General features: G+C 32.4%; 1 long non-coding RNA gene across 1 annotated transcript; it reads left to right on the top strand.

The window, feature by feature from the left end:
- Positions 1 to 1,883: 1,883 nt before the first annotated feature.
- On the top strand, positions 1,884 to 5,308 carry LOC128186222 (uncharacterized). Its single transcript, XR_008243905.1, has 2 exons — positions 1,884 to 2,022; positions 5,005 to 5,308. It is a non-coding gene; the product is annotated as an uncharacterized LOC128186222 (long non-coding RNA).
- Positions 5,309 to 5,823: the final 515 nt, after the last annotated feature.

Consider the following 5,823-nt stretch of genomic DNA (forward strand, 5'->3'; position numbering starts at 1 on the left):
TGCTAAATGATAAATGATGACCTTCATAGATTTCCTAGATTAATTTTAGGTGTGTCCTTGTTTTGTAATTTGATTGCACTGCTTTTGTTCCATGAACCATGGTTGGGAGCCAACATGGTTGGCGACTCAATAAATTGAATGAAATATTTTAAGAAATCTATATTGTTGAAAGTTTAGGAAGCATATTTGCCAAATGAGTGTTTATTCATAAAGTACGACGTACTAGAGTGGTAATTAAGATGCAATGCAACACTAACATTTTGTTTACTGGGTTAAATTGTTACAGTGTTAGGTTTGAAAAAGTTTAAAATTTATTGTAGACCAAAGATAAAATAATGCTTTATATTTTTTAACACTATGATTTTTTTGGTATTATTGTGAGAAAATGCCAATAAACATGAAATAGTGTGTTGTTTTGTATTGTTTTGGCTGCAAGCAAGACAATTTAAAGATTTGCTTTAAATAAAGTAATATAAATCCACAAATAGAGCATGCATGTATGGAAAAAGCTAGATAGCAGAGATGGCAAGATATTATCAAATTCGTATGCGGCACTGATATAACATAAATCAACTTTAAACAAATTTACACAAGCGTCCGAAATACGGACGCAAACCATTTTAATGACAAAAAAATGTCTAAGATACGTTAGACGTTATTAGGGTTTTCCGTTTTTCAACGGAAAACCCTTCTGTTATTCTACTGTTTCTTATTATTAGGGTTTTCCGTTTTTCAACGGAAAACCCTTCTGTTATTCTACTGTTTCTTATTATTAGGGTTTTCCGTTTTTCAACGGAAAACCCTTCTGTTATTCTACTGTTTCTTATTATTATTTTTTTTTTTATCCGCAAATTTTGTGTAGGCCATTTCTCGTACATTTGTTGTCTGATTGTTATGAAACTTTCAGGGTATGTAGACAATGTTAATATCTAGGGACGTTTTTTTCAAATTTTTAAAATTCACTTCCGGTTATGAGTTATTGCCCTTTAATTGAAAATTGGGGGGTCTTTTGTCCAGAGTTGATCTCGGGAACTACAAAAGATAGTTGCATGAAATTTAGCAGAATTGTTGGTAACATTTTATAGTTTTGCTGGCATGAAAATTTTGGCAAAATGTTTTTTAGTTTTTGAGCTATTTGCCGGTAAAGTTTAAGGTTTTGGGGGGTCTGAAATTTTGTTGCTTTTTGTATAATAACCTTTAAACTAAAAATAATTTGTTAATACATATAGAGCAAAAGTTGTTAAGAATAACGAGAGCTTTCATTTAAAATTAAGAAAAAAGGGCTGGCCCCTATAATTAGGGGTCAGCAGCTCATACACGTATTTTTCTGATAGCAAAAATCGTTATCATTTTATGAAAAAAAATTAATTCAGTTATTGTTAATATATTAAATAATGTCATTTGGTATCAAATTTAAAAAGTTCTGTGCCCTATTTTTTTCAAATTTCATAAAACAAATATGTGTGAATCGTACATGAACGAGTTAATTTGTCTACATAGACACACAAGCGAACAAATGCCGTTTTAAGGCCCAGGCATTTACTGCATTACATTGTGTTGCGTCTTAGATAAATTGTTGTGATTCAATTTCATTTTTTTTTCATCTAGGCTATATCATTTATGAATTCAACTACTTTTTTAACACGTTCTAATCGGCCACGCAGAACAAATGTTTGCAATGTTTGTCGCGGACCCGCGAATGTAAACAGTAACGAACGGCATTGTAGAAAAGAGAGAGCGTAATGCAGAAGATAAGTTGTGCATTTTTCGGTTTACACATGCATTTTCAAGTTACTGTGAAACAGATGAACATGCACAGGGAACAATACTACATATTTGTATAAGGAGGGATATATTCTCGTGTGAATCGTTTACGAGGACCCAATTCTGACAGCCACACTTCTGTCGACCATGTCGACGGATGTTTATGTTTCCATTGATCAGCCGTTGATAAGCTACGAGTAATAAAGGGGAAAAGATGGACATTAAAGTGTGTGATCTATGTGGATGTTACTGAAGAAGGTGAGGCTTTTTATTCCTTTTAAAGTTTCTTGTCTATAGTGGTTAAAATGTCAGCATGTTAACTGGTTAACATTTAGTCTATAGATGTACATGTAAGTACGTGCACACTGTCACTGATGTATGTTATTTTTCTAGTCCAGACAATATAAATCCTTTTAACAGAATTGAATCCCAAATGTTGTACCTTTCACTTGTTTTTTTCTCCTTTTTACCAGAATTTTGTGTAAATTACAATTCAATTTATTGACAAAATCCACATGTGGCGAAAGTCATACATACAGTATACAAATATACATGTAGTTGGTACTGTACATAGATTTTCTTATGATATGTCCATCGCGTATGAATTTACAAATATATCTTGATGATTAAACATCTGCTGGGTTAAGAATTTTATAAGAATTACAGAGTTAGATGTTTTGTTATGGTGTGGGTGTTTGTTTACTAACGTGTAATTTTTACATTGTTTACTGGATGTTTAGACTTGCTCGAGGTTCATTGGTGACTGGAAAGGATGACCAAATTTATCTATTTAAAAAAAAATTAGATTGTGAATTTTCAACTCAAAATTCAAAGCAGGGTCTAATTAGAAACATATGATCATATTCTTGTGCGGAAGACTCCAAATGTAGACATAAATACCCTGTAGACATACATGTAACATCAAGTAAATAAAATTGTATACTTCAGACTTCAGAGTTAAAACATGACTAAAAAGTCTTTAATATTTTTATGATGCCGATCAATGTATCATTAGAGAGGTTTAGCAGACCAACAGGTAACCGGTACATGTACTTGTACATGTAGTTTACAAGTTAGAACTATGCGTACCACTCTACCAGTTCACATAATTTTTCTTGTTTAGCAGTTTTGATATGTACTTGAATTGTCCTTGTTAATGTTTAAAATGTAATTTTTCATTTATATTCTCTTTTTTTTAATCTGACTACTGGCAGTACTGGCATGCCAGCAGTTCTTGTCAAGGACCATTTCTCGCTGGTGCAATGTTACATCATATTTTCGTATATAATTTTATGTGTTGATAAAATGACGTAACAATGCACTGATGAAAAATGGTACTCAACGATAACTGATCGCAAGCCAATATTGATTAATTACAGACAAAAACTGAAGGTTGCAAGTGTTATTTTTTATTGAACACCATTGTTTAAAATAACTTTTTATATATGTGACGGTCAGACCGGTTTAAATACCAGTGTTCAGTTGGTAGAGCACCTGACTAGAGATTCAGGGGGACCAGGTTTAATTCCTGGTTTGGTCCTTCATTATTTCTCCCATCCTGTTACAATATTAAGGCTTGGACGTTTCTGTACTTAGCCGATTCGGTACATATCACTATACATGAGATGCGATACGATACATATCACGATACATTGCAACTAAATGAAAACATGAATAAGGGTTAAAAATTTATTCAATCTGTCGATGTATTACCGCATGTCCAAAGTTATTTTGATATATTTAAAATGAGCGTTGCACAATTTACAAATTACTTAAGTCTCATATACACTATTTTTTCATTAACAAGTAATCCAAAAGTTGTCCACACTCCAGATTTAGCTTCCTAACAGGTTTGACAACTTTACGAGGTTTTCCGCCATCTTTGTACTTTCATATTAGGCGCGCAGACTAAAAATAGCCGATATATGAAGCTCAGATATTTTTGGAAAATAAAAAAAAGTCCGCATAGGTATCGTAACGTATTAATGGTAAATGTAACAATCCAAATATCGTCAAAATAAATACCGTGGTGCATCGGTGGATCATTCCATCCCTATACAATATTGGTGTTGTAACCAACCTCTGGAACTGACAGGTTAACTCCTGCCAGGGGAAGAGCCAGGGGTGATCTTTGAGGGTGAAGATCATTTAAAGGGGGGGGGATGTGACGGTCAGACTGGTTTGAATACCGGTGCCAGATACATGTAGCTCAGTTGGTAGAGCACTTGACTAGAGATTCAGAGGGCAAGGTTCGAATCCCAGTCTGTTCTGTCATTATTTCTCCCATCTTGTACATATATATCAGATCTATTCAAGTCAGTGTCAGCTACATTATGCATAAACAATTTTACCCGCTCCTAAACCACAAACTTTCTTATTAGTGGATTCAGCTTACCGCTGATTGGCTGCTGTTGCAGCAGACTTATAATATATGCACGCACAAAACACAATGAACATATCAGAGAATGAAAAATTCATCGAGTTACTTTCAACTGTTGGAATTTGGGTATTTTTTATAAATGTATACTTGTGACAAAACATATGATTATGTGGTACATACAGCTGTAGCTTTATGAAGAAAATTTGGGTTAGACATATATATCTACCATGCAAGTAAATGATATTTACTAAAACTTCCAATTTATGACGCACGAAATATACGCTACTTTTATAAAGATTGACATACATGTAATGTAACACATTCTGTGAAAAATAATCTATTAAAAATTCTTCATTAAGTTTACTCATACATGTTTTATGCTTATTACACATAGTATTGTTTTAAAAAAATGTAATTTAAAAGAAAAGAAACCAAAACCCTCGCCAAATTTATTTGCAAAATAAAAACCCGGTAGAATTGATAAAACATGGTATACCAGAAGGAAATACATGTACTTTGACGCTGTTCAGATGGTAATATTCCTTTGTAATTTTCGAATTGAAATGCTTGACTGTTGCACTACAAGAAATAAACTCAGCTCTCTCTCTCTCTCAAACTCTCTCTCAATCTAATAAGTGTCTATACCTAAGAATTTTTTTTAATATTATATTATGACTTGATATGCAAATTTTTGATCCTGTACTGCCTAAATGTTATGTCATGTATTGGGATATGTAATACTTATTACACTGCATGGTCAGTGTATTTTTTCCAGAAATAATATGCATATCTTAATGTAAACACAGCTATTACTAGTACATGTATGTAAAAACAGCTAATTATTTTTTTTTTTATTTCAGCTCAAAACGAACTCTTGTTCCGACATGGCACCACATTGCTTTTACCTGTTGATTCTTGTGGGTCAACTCTTGAGATTAACCTGTCACCTCTATCCACATGCATATTCCTTGTGTTCTACAGACTTTTTACCGGTAATTCAAATTAAATCGGATAATGCATGAACAATAATGGAACTTTATGAAAGCATCATCCCATGTTGTGGTTTGTGTTTGATAAGAAATTATGAAAAACAAAATTAAGGCTATTTAAAGAAATTCATAATTGTTGTGAAAATTTGTTTTTCAATAAAAGTATGCAATTATGTTTCCTTTATTTTTTATTTTATAAAGGTATTTAGATGTGTTTACATAATTGAACCCCCCCCCCCCACCCCACCCCATCCAATTGTCTGCATTAAGATTACATTTAGGATATGTAAATGTACATTTGACTTTGAAATAACATCTGCTATGATAATTACTTTTGAAATGAACAGGAAACAACCTATTTCTACCTTTCTAAGGTATATATGCATAAAAAAGGAAAAAAACATGTCAAATTTTGAACATTTTTCATGGAAATCAACTCTGTCTCCACCTACCTGGGTGTTTGAATTTTATTTTAATTTAAGGCAGATATCTAACTTGTAGGTTGTATCTTACTGTTTTAGCATGGTTAGAAGGAGACTAGAAATCAAAATAGATTAGATATTCACTAAATATGATTGTTAGCTTACTTTTTTTCGTAAACACAAGAAATCACAAGCAGGACAGCTGTCTATTTGTTAATTAAAATGGTGTAAATCATAAAATAAACAAATAATTAGGATCAAATTTTAG

The sequence above is a fragment of the Crassostrea angulata genome, chromosome 5 (assembly GCF_025612915.1).
Source record: "Crassostrea angulata isolate pt1a10 chromosome 5, ASM2561291v2, whole genome shotgun sequence".
NCBI lineage: Eukaryota > Metazoa > Mollusca > Bivalvia > Ostreida > Ostreidae > Magallana > Magallana angulata.